Here is a 23638-nt window from a genome sequence, read left to right on the forward strand (position 1 = left end):
AGAGCTGGTGCAGGACTCAACCGCTGCGAGCCAGACAAGCAAGAGACACGGGGACGAGAGCAGATTTGCCGCCAATTGGTGAGAGGAACACACCACAAAAACAGCAACCGGTACGTAACGCAGAGTAACCGCGGATGATGGACAATAGCAACCAGCCAAGATCGTGTGCGAAGCGCAAGCGACGCGGCCAGGACAGATAACAGACACATTCGCGACACCAAAAGCTGGCGGGTGATCAGGCACACAAAGAACCGTGGAAATTTCACAGCCAAGCAAAAACAAAACACAACTTTATGGCGAGCATGCAACGACGCATCTCACCCCGTGAAGCAAAGCCACAGCAAACGTTGCTCAAGTAATAATGGTAGATAAACCATTTCCACTCTTCGAGGATAAACCAACACAACCATCGCATACACCGGAGGGCAAAGAGTAAACAGCAACCCCGACTGACACAGTCAACGGGCGACACACGACGATAGGAAATAAACCACAAAAGGTGCTGTACTCATATGGCATGCAAACCAACGAGCGAGAAGGTTCTGAGAGACGGACTATATATATATATATATATATATATATATATATATATATATATATATATATATATGTCCATATATATATATATATGTCCCCGTTGTCATATACATGATGTTTTTGATGGTATGCGTTTTGCGCTTGCGCGAAGGTTTATTCTGTGTTTGTAGCACCGCCTCTGGCATCTGGAGGGGGGGAATAGAACAACCCGAGTGAACCCGATACCAGATTGAAAGCTTTAGTGACTATTACGAGGGAACAAGACATACTTTCCAAGAGTTGTGTAATCTGCAGAGGTCTATGAGACGGCTATGCCAACTGCTTAAGACCAGTCAGGTTGAGCCGATGGGACATGTACCTTTATCTCTAAGTTTGCAGATCTCTGAATAGGCTGCTGTGCAGCCCTGGTCATCGCCGGCTCCGCCGATTCGGTCACAGTCGATTGTCCATCCTAAACATGTTGAAAATTGATATAATTTATAAAGTAATAAGACATAAATCACCTTTTCATATCGAGCTTGTTCCAAATGACTTGCTCTTGACAGTGTTGTGCTGTTCCAAATGATGTTTGAGTCCTACGTCCACTGAAGTGGGAAACGTTGCACAAGATAGCCTGACGCCAGCCTAAAGTCTCCGTATTTGACGCCTTGAGTGGCTGGTAGATTCTGAGCCCATTATCAATTACAAGAAGACACAATGTCTGATTGTAGTTTTGTACATCAAAGATGAAAAACACTGATAACTACCATTTATGGGAACAATTTAAAATATTTTACGGGGTCCCCACAAACACAGTAAAACAAGCAACAAGTGCATGTATCACATGGACATAATACCTGACTGGACCCCACAAAACCAGAAAGATCAGAGTAAGTGTCAAAGCAGACACACTGTTTTACAGGCATAAGACTGAGTTGACCAAAATTCTTAACTGGACCCCACAATACACAACAATCTGAGTAAACCCTATAAATGGTAAATGGACTTTAACTTATATAGCGCTTTTCTACCTTGGGTACTCAAAGCGCTTTACACTAACTAGTCATTAACCCACTGATGATGCAGCATCAGGAGCAACTGAGGGTTCAGGATTTTGCTCAAGGACACTTCGACGTGATCTTGGCGGTCGGGGGAATCGAACCCACAGCCTCTTAGCACGGAGATAACCACTCTACCACCAAGCCATGCAGCCCTATATCAGACTGAAAGTTTTTTGGACTATTACGAGGGAACACAACATACTTTCTAAGACTTGAGTAATCTGCAGAGGTCTATGAGACGGCTACGCCAACAGCTTAAGACCAGTCAGGTTGAGCCGATGGGATACGTACCTCTAGCTCCGAGTTTGTAGATGGCTGAGAAGGCTGCTGTGCAGCCCTGGTCATCACCGGCTCCACCGATTCGGTCACAGTTGATTGTCCTTCATCCTAAACATGTTGAAAATTGATATAATTTATAAAGTAATAGGACATAAATCTCCTTTTCATACGTTTACGACTTTTGGCCCTTATACAATAAAAATTTGAGAAAGTAGTTGAAGCCTCTTGATAGAGCTTATTCCAAATGACTTGCTCTTGACAGTGTTGTGCTGTTCCAAATGATGTTTGAGTCCTACATCCACTGAAGTGGGAAAAGTTGCACAAGATAGCCTGACGCCAGCCTAAAGTCTCCGCATGTGACGCCTTGAGTGGCTGGTAGATTCTGAGCCCATTATCAATTACGAGAAGACACAATTTCTGATTGCAGTTTTGTACATCAAAGATGAAAAACACTGATAACTACCATTTATGGGAACAATTTAAAATATTTTACGGGGTCCCCACAAACACAGTAAAACAAGCAACAAGTGCGTGTATCACATGGACATAATACCTGACTGGACCCCACAAAACCAGAAAGACCGGAGTAAGTGTCAAAGCAGACACACTGTTTTACAGGCATAAGACTGAGTTGACCAAAATTCTTAACTGGACCCCACAATACACAACAATCTGAGTAAACCCTATAAATGGTAAATGGACTTTAACTTATATAGCGCTTTCCTACCTTGGGTACTCAAAGCGCTTTACACCAACTAGTCATTAACCCACTGATGACGCAGCATCAGAAGCAACTGAGGGTTCAGTGTTTTGCTCAAGGACACTTCGACGTGGTCTTGGCGGTCGGGGGAATCGAACCCACAGCCTCTTAGCTGGGAGATAACCACTCTACCACCAAGCCATACAGCCCTATATCAGACTGAAAGTTTTTTTGACTATTACGAGGGAACACAACATACTTTCCAAGACTTGAGTAATCTGCAGAAGTCTACTGTATGAGACGGCTACGCCAACAGCTTAAGACCAGTCAGGTTGAGCCGATGGGATACGTACCTCTAGCTCTGAGTTTGTAGATCGCTGAGAAGGCTGCTGTGCGGCCCTGGTCATCCCCGGCTCTGCCAATTCGGTCACAGTCGATTGTCCTCCATCCTAAACATGTTGAAAATTGGTATGTTAAAAGTTATGACATAAATCACCTGTTCATACTTCTATGACTTTTGGCCCTTATACTATAGACATTTGAGAAACTATGTGAATCCAGTAAATACAGGTTATGGTAAAATGGTAAATGGACTTTCACTTATATAGCGCTTTTCTACCTTAGGTACTTAAAGCGCTTTACACTAATTAGTCTTTTACCTACTGATGACGCAATCAGGAGCAACTGGGGGTTCAGTGTCTTGCACAAGGACACTTAGACATGGTCTTGATGGTCGGGGGATCGAACCCACGGCCTTTCGGCTGGGAGACGACCACTCTACCACCAAGCCATGCCGCCCTATATCAGACTGAAAGTTTTTTGAAATTGGAAAGTTAATATTCACAGTAATTTTTTATTTTGAAAATGTTGCTAAAATCTTGTCTAGATCAGGGGTGTCCAAACTCTGTCCTTGAGAGCCGCTGTCCTGTATGTTTTGCAGGTTTTTTTCACTGACACATCGGATTGAAATGATCAGGATCATCATCAGGCTTCTGCTGAGCTTGCTGATGACCTGATCATTTGAATCAGGTGTGTCAGGGAAGAAACCTAGAAAACCTGCATGATACCAGTCCTTGAGGACCTGATTAAGACACCCCTGCTATAGATCATATTGTATTAATGGGAACATTTAAGATATGGAATAAGAGGATTGACATATGAATGGATAAGATGTTACCTAAATGACAGAAAACAGTATGTATTGCTTAATAATGATATTAGCTCATTTAAAGATGGCACTTGGGGTTGCTCAAGGCTCCGTACTTGGTCCTATATTGGTTATATTATATATGTTAATGACATGTGTGGCATTATGAATAATTTTAAGAAAGTATTATTTGCCGATGCAACGTCTTGCTATGAATCTTGAAAGACTTCAGACTAATGTGGAAGACGAATTAAATATACTGAAAAACTGGTTTGACACAAACAAATGATCTCTGAACTTAAACAAAACCAAGTTTATCATCTTTGGTTCTAGAAAAATTAAGCAGAAGGGCAAAATCACAAATGGACTCAATTACAACAGAAAAGGTAAACAAAATCTAAGTTGTCTGAGTTTTAATAAACACAACACTAAGTTGAAAACCACATATTGAATATGTTAAAAGGAACATGTCTAAAATTATAGGTGTTCTTTACAAAAGCAACAGTAGTAGCTTGCTGAGTAAGCAAATGTGGATGAGTGAGCCAGGTGGAAAAGCAACATGTCAAAACTACCCTCTAAACTACATACAACAAAATTAGAGCTTTTACTTTCCCAGACAGCAAACAGACATTTACAATATTTTGATTTCGAAAATGACAACACTTGTCAAATAGATATCCCATTCTCAATGATACCTCTTCTGACTTTTACAAAACATCTCCCCTTATTTTTAAGAGCACAAGCTAATTAGTCCTATGATGAAAACCGGACATTTGCACAAATTTTGAAAACAAGCACGGACGCACCGCACCGGGCAAGATGCAAAAAGTGGACAAAACGAGGACGTTCAGTCACTGTCAATTTTATCACATACAGCAGTTTAGCATCACTTGCGCTAGCCGCTGCTAACACCATTGACAACACAGCCAACATCGAACTCCCAAACGTCAACTTTCTCTGTTTAAACGACATCCAAATTACACATCGTCTGTCGAAAACTAACATCTTAGCTGCTTTGCTGTAAACGAATTTACTCGTTACCTTAATCTCGTCCGAATCACGATGGTGTCTACATCTGATAATATGATCACACCCGCTTCATACTGTCTGTGGTTGAAGGCATTTCGCGCGCTCTCTATAGTTTCCGGTCACGTGCAAGAGTGCGGTCACAGCATTCATGCCATGACAGTTGACACATTTACATTTAATCAGACACAGCGCTTGACAATATATAGAGGATCGAAAGTGACAAAAATAAATAAATAAAAAAAAGGTTGAAAAAATAAGTTTCACTCAATGAAAAAATATTTCACTGAATGTATTGTTGATTATTTAAATTAGTAATGTATATATATACATATATATATATATATATATATATATATATATATATATATATGCAGGTTTCCTGTGGGCATGTAATCAAAGCTAGTAAGTAGGTTTAAAAGACTTGGCTTGAATGAGACATCTGAACCTCTCAGGTTTCTGCCTCGATAGCAATATGGCCACGGCACATGTGCAGTTGTGTTGCTCTCATTGTAGCTCTTTCACCCAATTGTAATCCATCCTTTTGAATCATCCATCCATCCATCCATCCATCCATCCATCCATCCATCCATCTTCTACCGGGTCGGGTCGCAGGGGCAGCAGCTTGAGCAAGGAAGCCCTCTCCCCGGCCACTTCATCCAGCGCTTCCGGAAGGATCCCCAGGCGCTCCCAGGCCAGCTGAGTGACATAGTCCCTCCAGCGTGTCCTGGGTCTTCCCCGGGGCCTCCTTCCAGTGGGAAATGCCCGAAACACCTCACCTCACCGGGGAGGTGTCCGGGGGGCATCCTAACCAGATGCCCGAACCACCTCAGCTGGCTCCTCTCAATGCGGAGGAGCAGCGGCTCGACGCTGAGCCCCTCCCGGATGACCGAGCTTCTCACCCTATCTCTAATTGAGAGCCCGGACACCCTACGGAGGAAACTCATTTCGGCCGCTTGGATCCGGGATCTTGTTCTTTCGGTCACAAACCACAGCTTGTGGCCATAGGTGAGGGCAGGAACGTAGATCAAGGGGTAAACAGTGGTAAACACTCTCTTCACCACGACAGACCAATGCAGAGCCCGCATGACAGCAGACACCGCACCGATCCGTCTGTCGATTTCACGCTCCATCCTACCCTCACTCGTGAACAAGACCCCGAGATACTTGAACTCCTCCACTTGGGGCAGGATCTCATCCCCGACCCAGAGAGGGCATTCCACGCTTTTCCGACTGAGGACCATGGTGTCAGATTTGGAGGTGCTGATGTTCATCCCAGCAGCTTCACACTCGGCTGTGAACCGCTCCAGTGAGAGTTGGAGGTCACGGCCCGAAGAAGCCAACAGCACCACATCATCCACAAAAAGCAAAGATGCAATGTTGAGGCTCCCAAACCGGACCCCCTCAACACTTCGGCTGCGCCAAGCAATTCTGTCCATAAAGATAATGAACAGAATTGGTGGCAAAGGGCAGCCTTGACGTAGTCCAACCCTCAGTGTAAACGAATTCAACTTACTGCCGGAGCTTGGTCCGCATTTCCGACAGTAAGGCGGACATTGGCAGTAAGTCGGACATCGGTCGTACAGGGACCGAACAGCCCGTATCAAGGCGTCCGGTACCCCATACTCCCGAAGCTACCCCCACAGAGATCCCAGAGGGACATGGTTGAACGTCATCTACAAGTCCACAAAGCACGTAGACTGGTTGAGCGATCTCCCATGCACCCTCGAGGACCCTGCCGAGGGTGTAGAGCTAGTCCACTGTTCCACGGCCAGGACGAAAACCACACTCCTCCTCCTGAATCTGAGACTCAACCTCCCAACGAACCCTCCTCTCCAGCACCCCTGAATAGACCTTACCGAGGAGGCTGAGGAGTGTGATTCCCCTGTAGTTCGAACACACCCTCCGGTCCCCCTTCTTATAAAGGGGGACCACCACCCCAGTTTGCCAATCCAGGGGCACTGTCCCCGACGTCCACGCGATGTTGCAGAGGCGTGTCAGCCAAGACAGCCCTACAACATCCAGAGCCTTCAGGAACTCTGGGCGGATCTCATCCACCCCCGGGGCCTTGCCACCAAGGAGTTTTTTGACCACCTCAGTGAGTTCAGCCCCAGAGATGGGAGAGCGCACCTCGGTGCCCGAAGACTCTGCTTCCTCAGGGAAAGACGTGTCGGTGGGATTTAGGAGGTCTTCGAAGTATTCTGCCCACTGATTCACAACGTCCCGAGCAGTGCCCCGTCTCCACTTTACACAGTGTCAATGATGCACTGCTTCCCTCCTCTGAGACGCCGGATGGTGGACCAGAATTACTTTGAAGCCATCCAGAAGTCGCTTTCCATGGCCTCATCGAATTCCTCCCACACTCGAGTTTTTGCCGTGGCGACCGCCGAAGCCGCACTCCGCTTGGCCAGTCGTTACCTGTCAGCTGCCTCTGGAGTCCCACAGGCCAAAAAGGCCTGATAGGACTCCTTCAGCTTGACGGCATCCCTTACCGATGGTGTCCACCAGCGGGTTCGGGATTGCCGCCATGACAGGCACCAACCACCTTACGGCCACAGCTCCTGATCCGCCGCCATGACAATGGAGGCGCGAAACATGGTCCACTCGGACTCAATGTCCCCCGCCTCCCCCGAGACATGGGAGAAATTCTGCCGGAGGTGAGAGTTGAAACTCCTTCTGACAGGGGACTCTGCCAGACGTTCCCAGCAGACCCTCATACGTCTGGGCCTGCCTCCAGAGTGGAAGAGAGTCCAACTTCTCCCGAAAGGACTGGTACCAGAGCCCAAGCTGTGTGTGGAGGCGAATCCGACTATATCTAGTCGAAACTTCTCAGCCTCGCACACCAGCTCAGGCTCCTTCCCCGCCAGAGAGGTGACTTTCCATTTCCCTCACACAGGTGGTGAGCCCATGTGAGGGGGGACCCACGTCATCCCTTCGGGCTGAGCCCGGCCGGGCCCCATGGGTGCAGGCCCGGCCACCAGGCGCTCGCCAACGAGACCCACTTCCAGGCTTGGCTCCAGAGGTGGGCCCCGGTGACCCGCATCCAGGCGAGGGAAACTTAAATCCATTTATCCTTTTCTTCATATGGGGCCGTCATATGGAGCCGTGTTTAGTCTGGAACCTCACCTAGGACCTGTTTGCCATGGGTGACCCTACAAGGGGCCTGAAGCCCCCGACAACTTAGCTCCTAGGATCACTGGAACTCGCAAACCCCTCCACAGCGTTAAGGTGACGGCTCACCTTGAATCATTTAAATGACAAAAACCCCCCAAACTTTTCTTTTTTTTTTTTACAGTGTTTAATTCTAGCTCTTTTATGTGAGCGATGCAGGAGTGAATGTCTAATATCCGTAGCATTATATACTAAGCTGCCACTGCATCCCCCACATGTGGGGTGTTTATTGAAACGCTTTGTTTCGCCAAATACCGTATTTTCCGCACTATAAGGCGCACCTAAAAGCCTTAATTTTTTTAAAAAGCTGATGGCGTGGCTTATAATCAGTTGCGCCTTATAGATGGATCAATATTTAGATTGGGATTCGTAGATTGGGAATTAACTGATAAAGTAAGGTTCACCTGTTTCTTTTGTGTTTACAGTTGAACAAGGTTGGTCATATTGACATTGAGTTATTACGCTATTGAGAGTTTGGAGTTATTATTTGAGTTATTATTGTTTTACCTTTGAGTACAGTCGGCCCCCGGTTTACGAACACCCTCTTTTACGAACATTTCGACTTACGAGCGTGGTCCGCGAAGTTTTTTGTCCCCCACTTACGCACAGACCATTCGCCTTACGAGCAATCTGACATGCCGGCCATTGTATTTGTTCATATATTTTCACCTTGCCACATCATCAAAATCAGTAGTTAAAGCTTGTCACGGCAACGTGGAACGATATTGCTCTTACAATGTCACAGTCACTGTCTCAGTCACGGTGTCAGTCACGGTCTCCCTCACGGAGATGCTATTGGCCGGCGTCACGTCAATCACAGAAATGCCGATATGCTAATGGCCGAACGCCTTTATCTAGCTTGATGGCACAGCTGGTCGGGACGGAAGGAAGGAGAGAAAATCAGTCAAAAACGGAAGGAAGGAATGTTGTGGAGACTTTGCAAACTTTATCTGTTAGACATGGCTTCTAAAATTGTAAGTGGCGGTAAAGGAAGAAGTAAGGGGATGATGACAATAGAAACCAAGCATGAGATAATAAAAAAATACAAAGGAGGCGCGTGCATAGTTAACCTTGCTCGTGAGTATGGCCGTAACCGCTCGGCAATCTTCTAAGGGCAAGACTTTCCTTGTCGGGGGACAGACCTCGCTCGACAACAAAATGGAGAGGCTTCTTCTACTATGGATTAAAGAGAAGGAAATCGCCGGTGATATGTTTTAGTTTGAGAAAAGTTTTTGTTTAAGAAAATAAATAAATTCTGCGGGTTGGCCTCTGCTCACATCCGTCTCCACTCAGCTCAAGTCACGTCCCCCCAGAGGAAGATGTCATTTATCCTTTGTTTATCCATGCTTGTTATATTAACTGTACAGTAGATTATGGTACTAATTTTAAATATGTGTGTAAATTCGTGATGGTTTTAACTATGAATTCGCCACACGTCGCCAGTCAATGTGTGCATACAATTGACCTCGCTTTGCTACATTAACGAAAGCGACCTCGCTTTGCTACATTAACGAAAGCATTTGCTCATGCATGACACGGTAACGCTGATATGCTATTGCTCTTACAATGTCACAGTCTCTGTTTCAGTCACGGTGTCAGTCACGGTCTCACTCACGGAGATGCTATTGGCCGGCGTCACGTCAATCACAGAAATGCCGATATGCTATTGGCTGAACGCCTTTATCTAGCTTGATGGCACAGCTGGTCGGGACGGAAGGAAGGAGAGAAAATGAGTCAAAAACGGAAGGAAGGAATGTTGTTAAGACTTTGCAAACTTTATCTGTGAGACACGGCTTCTAAAATTGCTAGTGGCGGTAAAGGAAGAAGTAAAAGGATGATGACAATAGAAACCAAGCAGGAGATAATAAAAAAAAAAAAATACGAAGGAGGCGCACGCATGGCTTGTGAGTATGGCCGTAACCGCTTGGCACTCTTCTAAGGGCAAGACTTTCGTTGCCGGGGGACAGACCTCGATCGACAACAAAATGGAGAGGCTTCTTCTATTATGGATTAAAGAGAAGGAAATCGCTGGTGATATGTTCTAGTTTTGAGAAAAGTTCCCGTTTAAGAAAATAAATAAATAAATTCTGCGGGTTGGTCTCTGCTCCCCTCTGCCTCCACCCAGCTCAAGTCACGTCGCCCCAAAGGTAAATGTCATTTTTCCTTTGTATATTTATGTTATTTAATTTAACTGTACAGTAGGTTATGTTACTCGTTTTTAATATGTGTATAAAGTCGTGATGTTTTTACCTAAGGTTTTTGCACGCGTTGCACACATTCACGAATTAACATAGGTTTGGATTGCCCGTCATACGAGCAGTTCGAGTTACGAGCGTAGCCGCTGAACGGATTAAGTTCGTAACACGGGGGCCCACTGTATTTCTATATTGTGATTGAAATTTTTTTTAGATGTCATTAATTGAGTGTGCGCCTTATACTCCGGTGCGCCTTATAGTGCAGAAAATACGGTAGTTTATTTTTATCCTCGTATACTCGACCACTACACTGACATGATTTACTGGACTAAATAACAACAACAATAAACACTTACTTGTCTGTAAGCTTGCAACTGTTGGAGCTTGACACCTGTGACATAAAACATACTGTATAGTCAAAATAGGTTTGAGAGAATGACTGCTCCTTTAAGTGCAAGTTACAACAGATCACGCTACAAGCTCTGGTCCTTGACAGTCAGTCTTTTGTGTTTTTCAGGTTCCTCTCCCCATTCCTACCTGATTCAAATGATTAGCTCTTCAAGCTAGGCCTGCAGAAGCTTATATTATTGTAATTATTTGAATCAATATGTTTGGAAGGGAACTATCGAAAACGTACAGGATACCAACTCTCGAGGACTGAACTTTGACATCCATGCAATAGATAATGTTTTTTTTAAAAAAAAAACATTATTTGACTGATTTCAGTGTGTGGCATTGTAATACAACATACCTGTGTTGTGGCATTGTAATACAACATACCTGTGTTGTTTCTATTCATTGGTTTATCTTCCTGGACCTAATTCAAAAAAGAAAACATGTTTTATTTGAAGGGTCTCCTACATTTATTGATAATATTTTTTGTTCAAAATAGATCAGATGACTTATTAAAGAAGATACTCACATACTGGATTTTACTTAAAAAAAAACACCTTACAATACAGCCCAATTGATAAATCTACACGTGCTTTTCTACAAATTTCAATCTAAGGTCACCCATATCAATACTTTTTTCATCTTTTGCATTAACCCTTTCACTCCCATTCTGACAATCCATCCCGCAACTTTGCAAAAAAGTGGCAGTGGGTATAGGAATGGTAGCTGATACACGGGGCAGGAACACGCGGACAGCAGGCGGACCGGATCAAGCTAACGAGAGGGGCTGACGCAAGGAAGATCAGAACTGAAAGGCAAAACAAACCCAAAAACCCACAACTAAACTTGCCTCAACAAAAGAAAACCCAGGCAGAACGTGACGATATATTTATGTTACCCTAGATTACACTGATTACAAAGTATTGTAGGTGTTAGGTGATAATTTTCCCTTCTCTGGCATGTCCCCGGGGACGACCCAGGACACGCTGGAGGGACTATGTCGCTTGGCTGGCCTGGGAGCGCCTGGGTATTCTTTTAGAGGAGCTAGCTGGATGAAGTGGCCGGAGAGAGGGAAGTCTGGGCTTCCTGTCTTAAGCTGCTGCCCCCGCGACCCAACCCTGAAACACAACAGTAGAAGATGGATGGATGGATGGATGGATGAATGGATGGATGGATGGATGGATGGATGGATGGATAGATGGATCGATGGATGGATGGATAGTATCGTGTTGTGTATGGTATCGTCTATGGGATATATAGTCCCAGTGGTATTTCTTGGTGTAAACGGAAGTGTTTTTTTGTTTTTTTTTATTAATTTTGCAAACTATCCTAGAGTCTAGGATAACTTGTCTAGGACCTAGACCTATGGCATATATTACTTGTTTATAAGTTAAAAAAAAAAAAGAATCGGTCGTGAAAGGGTTAAAAAAAGGCCTGTGCTAGGGGTGATTTTAGCTGTGTCATGGGGCTGTTATGGCCTCACATATTATGAAACGCTATCCTAATCATGGAATCAGTATCTCTATTCTCCGATCATGGCAGAGAAAAAGAGTATGCACTTATCGATTGCAAAGTCTTTTATGACTCAGTAAATTATACCCTTATAATAATTATATGAGCAAAATTTGAAAAACTTACCTCCATTAATTCTACACCGGACTTCATGCGTCTTTGAAGGTATTTCTGGTGATGCTGAAATGTTGAATTCTCCATCGAAATCTTTCCATTTAATTTTCTTCATTGAGAAGTCAATCAGTCATGAAGAAGTGTCGTGGGGTAGGGGAATCAAAAGCAACAGTTTGCAGAGGTGGGATGGCCCCTCCCCTTGCCAATTTCATATCGCTCCAACTTATTCAGTATTGTGCACTTGTCACTTTGCAAAATCAGCTGCTTTTAAGCACACTGTGGTCAATTTGCATCAACATTTACAGCACAAAAGTTATGATCGTTAAAACACAAGTACACCCCTCCCAAAAAAAGTAAATATTCTTAAAGCACCATAATGCTCAAGCTACTGTGTGACATGGAATTTAAATGAAACATAATGACTGTGTTTTGTTACTGATATAAATTGTTTCAAGGTTGGGTTCATAGATTGTTGGACGGCAGCCAAGGGCGGGGACCTTGGCCCACCGATCCCTGACTAAAGAAGCTAGCTCCTGGGACAAGAAATGTCACTTCTCTGACAGGGAAGGAGTCTGGGCTAGTCTACGAGTCTGAGAAGTCCCTAGATACAGTCTAGATAAAGTCAGACGTGCCTCCACACACAGCTTGGGCTCTGGTACTAGTTTTCTCAAGAGGGTTTGGATTCTATTCACTGGAGTTGGCCATAGGGAGAGGCACAGAGCAGGAGTGGGCATACTTATTGCCCCACGGCTCTGCACCTGTACATTGGTTTCTACCCCGGAAGACGAGAGGGTAGCCTCCTTCGGGTGGGGGATGCATTCTGACTGTTGTTTATGCCTGTGCACCAAACAGCAGCTTAACTTGAGCTACCCACCCTTTCTGGAGTCCTTGAAGGGTGTGCTGGGTAGCGCATTCTCTGGGGACTCACTTGTTCTGCATGGGCACTTCAATGCTCACGTGGGCAATGACAGAGAGACCTGGAGAGATGTGATTGAGAAGAATGCGCCCCCTATCTGAAACCGAGCAGTGTTTCGTTATTGGACTACTGTGTGGATTGTCCATAATGAACACAATGTTCAAGCATAAGGGTGTCCATCTGTGCACTTGCCACCAGGACACCCTTTGCCATAGTTTGATGATCAACTTTGTGGTCGTACCATCAGAAATCCCACCGCCAAATTGGTCATTCAAGTGAAGACCATACCACCGCCTGGTGGTGTGTTGGCTCCGTTCGTGGGGAAACATGTTGATCAGACCTTGCAGACGCAAACGTATCGCAAGGGTTTGCTGGGAACGTCTGGCAGAACCCCCTGTCAGAAGGTGTTTCAACTCTCACCTTCAGCAGAATTTCTCCCACGTCCCGGGGGAGGTGGGGACATTGAGTCCAAGTGGACCATGTTCCGTGCTTCCATTGTCGCGGCGGCTGATCTGAGTTGTGGCTGTGAGGTGATTGCTGCCTATCGTAACGGCAATCCGTGAACCCGCTGGTAGACACAAGCAGTAAGGGGTGCTGTCAAGCTAAAGAAGGAGTCCTATCGGGTCTTTTTAGCCTGTGGGACTCCAGGGGCAGCTGACAGATACCAGTTGGCCAAGCAGAGTGTGGCTTTGGCAGTCGCAGATGAAAAACAACTTCTGGATGGCTTTGAGGAACTTCTGGTCCACCATCCGGCGTCTCAGGAGGAGGAAGCAGTGTACCATTAACACTGTATACAATGGAGATGGTGCGCTGCTGACTTCAACTCGGGACATCATGAGCCGATGGGCAGATTGAAGACCTTCTCATTTTCACTAACCTGTCTTCCTTTGAGAAAGCAGAGTATGGAATCTCCAATGTGGGCTCTCCTATCTCTGAGGCTGAAGTCACCGAGGTGGTCAAAAATATCCGGACACCCTGGTATGGGCTGTTCAGTCCCTGTACGAGAGTTCGGACCGCATTTCTGGCAGTAAGTCGGACCCGTGTCTGGTGAGGGTTGGACTCCTCCAAGGCGGCAGGATTGTTACGGATCACTGTTCATTACTTTTATGGAGAGAATCTCTAGGTGCAGCTGAAGCGTTGAGGGGTTCTGGTTTGGTGGTCTCAGAATTTCATCTCTGCTTTTTGATGTGGTTCTGTCGACTTCCTCAGACTGCGACATCCAACTCTCACTGGAGCGGTTCGCAGCTGAGTGTGAAGCGGTTGGGATGAAGAACAGCATCGTCAAGTATGAGACCATGGTCCTCTATTGGAAAAGAGTGGAGTGCCCTTTCCGGGTCGGGGATGTGGTCCTGTCCCAAGTGGAGGAGTTTAAATATCTTGGGGTCTTGTTCACGAGTGAGTGTATGATGAAACGGCATATCAACAGATGGATTACACTGTCTGATGTGGTAAAGAAAGAGCTGAGCCAAAAGGGAAAGTGAACCACCCCTACACTAGTAGAAGATGTATGGTTGGATAGTTGTTTCAATATCTAAAGCGCTATATAAATAAAGCACATTTACATTTATGAAATAATCTGTATTGAATGAATATAGTCCAATCTCAAATACAGTAAGCATAATATTTTAAGATTCATGAGATTTATTGTCAAATATATGGTTGTACCATACAATGAAATTCTTATTCTGTTCACTTCCCCGGGCAACGGACTACATTCCATAAGTGAGCAATAAATAAAAAGCAATAAACAACAAACAGAGACAATGGTGCTATTAATGTAGCGCAGAATATTTAATGATAAATAAAAGTTAAAAAAACATAACCTTGCATGTATTATATGGGTTTTCTCTGGGTACTCTGGCTTCCTCCAATTATTAGACATACACACCATACACAAGTGTCAAAGGTCACCAGCACCTCCTGTAAAAGGCCTTAAACTGAGTTTGTGACCATTTTAACCCACAAATCATTGTGACACATTCATCTAAGTAGTTGAAATTTTATATTCTGCATGTAAAGAGTAGACAGAAGGTTTGTGGCGATTATGACACATACACGCCATACACAAGTGTCAAGGTTCACGTGCATCTCCTGTAAAAGGCCTTACACTGAGACTGTGACCACTTTCACGCACAAATCTTTGCAACACATTCATCTAGGAAGTTGAAGTTTTCTATTCTGCATGTGAGGCCTCAAAATAGGACATGGGATGCGCACGATTAGGTTTGAGAAAGGCAAGAAGTCCCACGACTCACTAAGGGTTCCTGCTGTCTGTTTCACCACCTAGCAAGAGGGTGATCAGCTATTTCTTCTCAATTAGCTTGTTTGTTAGCCATGGCAAACGCGCATGCTCTTTTCGTACTTGTCAAATAAAGACTAAAAAGATGACTGAAAATCTTTAAACCTGTATCAAACGCACCGGTTTTGTCTGCTAGCTAAGGACATTAGCAGTAAATTTTGCACCACATAAGTTTACGTTAAGGCAGTGGTTCTCAAAATGGGGTCCGCGGACCCCGTAGACCCGTGGGATGACTACAGGATGCCCATGAAACAAATTTGGTAATTAATTAAACAATATACATTTGCCAGGCTTGGTTTTTGTCATGGTTGAAATTTAGGGAGAGTACGCAAATGCGCCAAGTGAAGCATGTGATGTTACGCATCAGTGATTTCTGTCGCGCATGCGCACCGGCGTACCACTTATGTGCATGCCTGTGTATATTCTATGATGTAGGCCTTTACCAACAGAGACACCACTGGACCTGCTGCTCACAATTATATCAAATGTTTCAGGGTTCCAGATTAGCTTGAAATAGTGGCATTTTGCCCCGCAAATATTACAAAAAATAAACAGTACATTTTTCATCACACTTGTGCAGATATGAAGAGTATATTTATTGATTATTGAGTACAGGGCCATCATGCAAAAAAAATACAATAAATGTTGGATCCTGCATGACTCTAACAATGAATACTCATCAATTTAACATCAATACAATGAAACGTGAGAAAAATCTGAACACTTGCTTTGCAAATCATTTCACCATGTGCTCCCCTAAGGTTTGTTTCAGTGCTCCTAAAATTTTAAGCTACTGGCTACTGTTTTCCTTGTAACAATACTGTATGTCAGAAGTATTGTATTAAGAATCAAAATCCATTGGCACATACTAATCAGCTTTATAGGGAGTTGTTACCACATTGAGCATTTATGTTCAGCAGTAAATAGTTCATGTTCTCAGATATATAGTAGATAACCTTTATCTTTGAAATAAAATCAAGTTAAATCCTTTCTGAGAGCACCAAAACTATGGTTTTGATGAGGTCAAAGTTCACATTTTAATCATAAGAATCAAGTATGACTTCACCGCATTCATTTAGGTAGGTTTAACCTGGCAAAATTCTTGCAGAAACTCCCCCATGGCGTCTTGTCGGTGTCCCCACAATGTACAAAAACTGTTTTTGTGTGTGCTGCCGCCATCTTGCTCAAGGTGACCCCACAATGTACAAAAACTGTTTTTGTGTGTGTTGCCGCCATCTTGCTCAAGGTGACCCCACAATGTATGAAAACCACATTTTTAGTGTATAAAAGTGTGCGTGAGCTCGAGAGTGTGTGTGGGGTGCAGTACCATTTTCCACCAGCAGTATGCCCTACTGAGCACACACACTTACACACAAAAAAATCGGTTTTTGAGCATTGTGGGGATATCCTTCAAAATTGGCCAGGGCACTTATTAGACCTTTTTATCTTTGAATTAGTTGTTAGAATTGTGGGGACCCGGTTTTGGGTCCCCACAAATTTTTGGGTCCCCACACTGTGATTGTGCTGTCAGGTGCAGGTTCCCACAATGTAGCAAATACAAACGCACACACACACACACACACACACACACACACATGTATGTGCTGTCGAATGATTACTTATTGTTTAAACTAATTGATTGCAAAATCTCCTAAATTAATTGTGATTAAATTCTACAATGCTTGTAATAGATTCCTACTTGAGTAAAATCTTGAAAATAACATTGCCAAAAAAGTTGTTTCAAAGACTTGTAATGGCTTTCTATTTATCCTTTAATAAATAATAAAAAGGCTACCAAATCTGTCTCACTTTGACAAGCATTTCTTTCTTCATCGTCTAAGAAACAATGCCCCAAACTTCTCATTTCTGAGTTAATTTCCGCCCATCAACACCTCACTCTAACAGCTTTTGCAAGGCTCTGTTGAGCAAAGTTTTTTTTTTTTCTCCCTAAGATGGTACACCAAAGATGTACTGCTTATAAAGTGTTTAAACACGACTTTGCAAAGTGCGCAAAAAATCATTTTATTTTTCCAGTGAGCTGTCAAGCAACGTTTTGAAGAAAAACTACACAAAGTTCCATCTTTGTCTATGTGCTGGTGACTCACCTCTATGTATACAAAGGTCACAAAGTTAATAGAATTCAGCTGCAACAGGAACGAAATAGAACGGAGTTGTTCTCCTTTCTTTCGTTCATCTACAAAGTTCAAATGCACCAGAAATGCTCAGCTTGCGTTGAGTCTGACCATGTGATTGGACCACCAGCCAATGTTAGTTTTATGAAATATGATGACCCAAATATTACCAATGTATTTTTTGAAGGCTAAAATAAAATAAAAAAACTATAAGGCTAATAATCTAACAAAAAAACAATCATATTTAATTATTTTTCAAATTCATTATTTTAGGTGTGATTGAAATATTATTACTAGCAACAATTATTACTGAAAATATTTATTTTACTGAACCTTCAACTAATATGCTATAACATAAGCATATTCACTAAAATGATGGTATCCTATATTTGCATTCATTTTCTTTCAGTAATTTGTCAGCACCTTATTGCTTTCTTGCTTCTTTTGATGCAGTGCAGTTCAATTGTGTAACAGTGCAAAAATAGACGTGCATGCCTCATCCTGGATTTTTATCTTTGTCACAGCGTTTCCCAGGAACAATGAATAGTCAGAAAAGCAAGTGATAATTAGTCACAATCATTGTGTCATTCGTCCTTGCATTTTGGCCCATTGTGGGAGAGTGTTGACGTCCTAATGATGTTCCCTGTGTGTACGTGGGTGAACGTTTTTTAGCAATGGTGGGCCCAGAAAAAAAAAAAAAAAGTGTGTTCCCGTGAATTTCATTTTTCATCTAATTTATTGTCGCATTTGCAAAAACCTCCTGATCTACTCGCTCGACTTACATGATATCCAAATGATCATCGAATCGTTGCAAAATAAATCATCATCGCCGTTTATTCATGACAAGGAGTCCGGATGGACCTGCGGTTGACTTTTACACTCGTGCTGTCTCTTCTAATGCAAGCCAAATATCGGAGACTCAGTCCAGATCACGCAGATCTCAGTCAGGATGTGGGCATGTTTGGAAGTGAGGCTATACTTGGTGAGCGCATGAGTGTGACATCATCTCATGGGTGCAAAGGGGAAACACATGTCTCATGATTGGACCAAGCTGACCATGCGGCTTCAGTTGCAGGAGGCTGCCAATGTGTGTGTGAGTTTCTTAAAGAAATATCTAACTTTCCTTGAAGTAACTAATCCTACATACAAACAGTTTCACGCCGGTGGATGTGAACGCTTTTTCTAAGCGGGACTGTTTATCCTGTTCAGGGTCACGTGGAGTTGGAGCCCATCCCAGGGGACTTCCGGTGAAAGACAGACGACACCTTGGACTGGTCATCAGTCAATTGTAGGCCACATACAGTGTATGAGTCATATAGGGGCCCATTCACACACATATTTATACTGTCACTGAATGGAAACTAAAGTTCGCTTTAAATGACGAATGGTAAACGGAGAGGATTTATATTTTCTAGTAAGCAGATGTATCTGCAAAAAGGGTCGTCTGTCAAAAAAAAAAAAAGAAAATTCAGTTATTCATATATTCCAACTCTAACTCAAACATTGGAGGAGTTACAGGAATTAGAATTTTGCCATGCTGGAATCCCTACTTTTAAGAAAAACACCATTATATTTTGGTTTTGCAAGGCTTAGAAAAAAAATATTGATTTTCAGGAACGGTTGACAAGACAACTGGATCGTATATTCCATTTTTTTTTAGCAATACTCGTTTTGAAAAGTTTTTAGCGGACACTGATTTCAAAATTTCTAAAAAATTTTGACTTCTCAGTCACTATGGTCCTTTGACAGAAACTATTACTACAATGTGGCGCATGATAAAAAATGAATTTGACACCCATGGTCTATATACCACTGGTGTCAAACCCAAGGCCCGTGGGCCAGATTCAGTCCGCCACATCATTTTATGTGGCCCATGAAATGCTATCTACTGTATGACTTCAATTTCCTGAATAAAATACTACATTTGCATGTTTCCTTCAATTTTTACACATTTTTCTTGTTACCAATACCTGTTTCAAACAGTTTTTAGCAGACTCTCTCAAAATGTGTCAAATTTATTTGACTTCACAACCACAACGGCCCTCTGACAGAAACTATAACTACATTGTGGCCCATTATATAAATTAGTTTGATACCCATTTTTTAGAGTGTCCAATTCACCTACCAAGCATGTTTTTAGAATGTGGGAGGAAGCTAGAGTGCCCAGAGAGAACCTACTTGGACATGGGAAAAAATATGCAAACTACACACAGGAAGGCCGGAGCCAGGTGGATTTGACCTGAAAATCTTCCTATAATAAACATGAAATATCTGCCTCATTCATACAAAACATTTGATTGCTTTGCACCGGAGGGATATATCAGGACCACAAATTGGTCACTGACTTGGAGGTCGTATGTCTCGCTCTGGAGCAGTTGACTTCAAATCTTAGACAAGAAAGGGGTGAGTTTTCCAAAATCTGGGGCGTAGTTGTACATTTTTTTGGAAGGAACATCCCTGGGACAAACACTTGACTCTCTCTCCGATGCATAAAATATTATTGTATAAAGTACAGTGAGGCGGACGTGCTAAACACCGCCCCAACAAGCCGCCCTCAGCATTAAAATAAACATGAATAATAAACAAAAAACGCTTCACTATCTTTGACATCGCTTCATTCATCATCTTTTTCTGGCTGCCCTGTAAAATTTGAGTTTTCAACAAGTGAGATTTTGAACAAACAGACTTCACCTCAATGTTCAACGATTACCATTACAGTTGCCATTTAAACACAAGCACAACCTGTTCTCAGTGTGTCCTGTGCACACAACAAATAAGAAACACTTAAAAAAATAGAAACACAATAGCGTCCTTTGGCATCATCAACCCACAGGTGATTAGACTGAAGCTAATTGGCTTCTTGTTGCATTGTTAGCATGCATTAATGAGCGTGTGTATGTGTATGTGTTTTAATCTAGACACATAACCTGTCATTAAAGAATCAAGACAATCAATCAAGACAAGACAATAGCCGTGATAGACTACAACAAAAGTAAACAAAAAAAGTCCCACGAAAAACTGACACAACAACACACCCAAATGTTTGCACTGTCTCCTGATTAAAGTGAGTGTGTTAATATAACAAAATACTGACCAACTTCTGAGGTCTGAGGACAACAAAGTCTGAGGACAACATTCTACAGTGCATATCTTCATTCAGTCTATTTTTTTCATCTAAAAATGCATATACTGTATATATTTTTGGATGAAAAAATAGACTTAAGCCTTGTGCAGTATTGCCTCAAGGTTTTTTTGAAGACAATTTCTTTATAGCAGCGCCTATCCAATGTACTGAAGTAACAGTCCCATGCTCAATCCAAACGTGGAATCTGAAGCGGTCCTACAGCATTTTAAACCCCCAAATGAAGGCTTGCTTCAAACTAAATCACTGCTCCTCATTCTACATCCACGGAGTCGTGGCATCACATAACGGTGTTATGGCAACAACATTTCATGACTGCTTTAAGCAGTGCGCTTGAAGTGTGAGTGACAGAGCGGTGCGGAGGCGTACATGCGGGGAAGGGGGTGGGATGCGAGCAGAGCCTGGCCCTTTAAGAAAACATGCAATGCATTGCGGGGAATAGTCGGCGTGAATGGGTTGGGGTTCTCTGGTCCCAATTAACTGCGAAAAATGAAGGAACACAATATACACACAAAAGCAAGTGTTTAAATGGTATATTTTTTCTCTTTTCATTGGTATCAATCCTTTACAGAGGGGTTGGACTCTCTTAAGAGGCGCAGTGAAAATGTTGGCATACATAGGTGTATTGTACCTTGGTTTGGTGCCTGTATGTTGGGGGACACCCCAATGGACAAAAGGGTGTGGCTGAGGACATTGAGGTGACCATGTTTAGGCACAAAATTGCATCTGAAAATCCAATGCTCATTGCCCATCGCATATACCTTCAAAAACTGTGATTTTTCCACAAAGACACCACAAATGTGTCAGATGCGATGAAATCCAAGCATTTGGATACTTGAAATTGGCCATCAAGTTTGGTCACTCCAACCGAATGCTGCAGCAAAAAAATGCGTATTCCCTGGTTTCAGATAATCAAAGATGCTGGTGTTGTTATGCATTGTGATCCAAAAGCCAGTCGGATGTACGTACTTCCAAACTCTCCGAAGAACCTTTGTCGATGGCTTATGGTAGATGAACAATCGGTTCAGTTGCCGTTCCTACAATCGGCATTCCAAATGCACACACCCTCAAAACAATAACAGCTGTGGCTGTGCTGCTTAATGAAACTGAACATTTAATTGCGGGCAGCATATGGCATAACTGTGCAATAATCATTCAGCCTAATCAGCAGTTTGAGCCGCCACACCTGTGAGGTGGATGGATTATCCCAATAAAGGAGAAGTGCTCGTTGCAGGTTAGTGATTTTTTTGTGCGGGAAATCGCATCATTGTTGAAAGAAAAATGTTGCACGTTTACTGTATGATGAGTTTATACAATATGTTAATATTATACCCTTTTAGCACACACTTATAGAGGCAGAAAAGGGCTGTCCCTAAATAGTTTCAACACAAAGTACAAAGCATAGCAATTATCATTAAGGAGAGGCCAGGCCATAATCAAAGGCATTAGACACTGACATGAATTCATATAATTAATTTAATTGTTTTTAATACGCAAGAGATTTCTGCTAAAATTTAATTCACTGAAAGCTAAATGAATGGATTTAAACCTCGGGGCTAAGCGCACTATTCATATTTATGATATACATCCTTTACTTTGACTAGAGATTTCCATACATTTTCAAGTGAAACATATCATTTGCCTAAGCTTGTAAAAAAAACAAACTCAGATGTGCCCACACATATTATTGATCAGTGTCTTTTGATCACAGCACATTGACATGGTATGTCTAATCTGCCCGTTTATGGAGCAGTCGCAATGCAAGATACCAAATCCTTATCTTATTTCAATACCTTATTAAATGTTTCGGCATAAGTTAATACAACAAATGTTATGTTCTGTAGGTATTTCCATGTCAATTTAAAAAAAACCCAGACTCTCCCCATATTATAATGGTTCGACCCAAACTGTCATGTGCCACCTCTTGTTACCTGTCAAGTTAATGATTTATTTTTGTGAACAAATCTCAACTATAACTCCAAAAGAAGACACTTTAAGTGCAATATTTTTCTGTGGACAAATATTTATTAATAATTACCGTATTTCTTTTTGAGAACAGGTTTGACACTTTATGTTGATTTTTTTTTTTGTGGACAAATATAAAATAATATATATATATTTTTTTATAATATATCTCTTCTATGATCCAAAAGAAGACACTTTAAGTTAAATATTTTTCTGTGGACAAATATTTATTTATAATTATTTCCTTTTGAGAACAGGTCTAACACTTTCTTGCACTTAATAAGCTAATGCAAGCTGATAGTTCAACTGAGCTAAACAAGGCAATGCACTCACCATCATCCGATCTTTTTTTCTTCGGGTGTGCCAAAGTAGTAAAATTTGTCTCCCCTGGCCCTGCAACTTGAGTAGACATGTGGCAGTTCTAATTTTGGTTCGTCAAATAAATTACTAAATGTTTCCACGTCCCCCTGCAATGTGCTCACAGACCAGTCATGGCTGATTGGAACATCGGACTGATATTTCTATAGGTGTCCTACTGTGATTCAATTGGTCACTTAATGCAACTCAAGTCAACAGCTGAATGCAGTGATTTTTTTTTTTTTTTACTCATCCAAAACTTATCTATCTGTCCCACATTGGAAACGCGCAGCTAGAAAAGCTCAGTTTGCATTCGCTCTATCTAGAGTGCCCATAAATCTTGGACACGAGAGTAGGTAATTATACGTCCAGTCTGCCACAAACGTGCACGTGAAAGTAAATAGGGAAGGACTTTATTAATTTGAATTTAAAAAAAAAAACGATTTATTGTACCATAGCTTTCATGATGGCTCAGCCCAGCTAGCAAACTTTGCGTTTTTTCACAAAAATAAACGATTGAAGTCACTGTTTTCAAAACCTACTTTGGGGTTGTTTATGTCTAGGATAACTCACTCCTGCATTTATTTTTTCCTACTTTCTTTTAGTGATTATTAAACAACTTTTGTTGCAGTCCCATCCCCACACTCCTTACTTGTACGAAATAATAATGCCTTCAAGAAACTACCTGTCTACTTGAAGTTAAAAATATTCAA

This window comes from Hippichthys cyanospilos, chromosome 3 (assembly GCF_059441005.1).
Source record: "Hippichthys cyanospilos isolate Australia breed blue-spotted pipefish chromosome 3, RoL_Hcya_1.0, whole genome shotgun sequence".
In the NCBI taxonomy this organism is placed as follows: domain Eukaryota; kingdom Metazoa; phylum Chordata; class Actinopteri; order Syngnathiformes; family Syngnathidae; genus Hippichthys; species Hippichthys cyanospilos.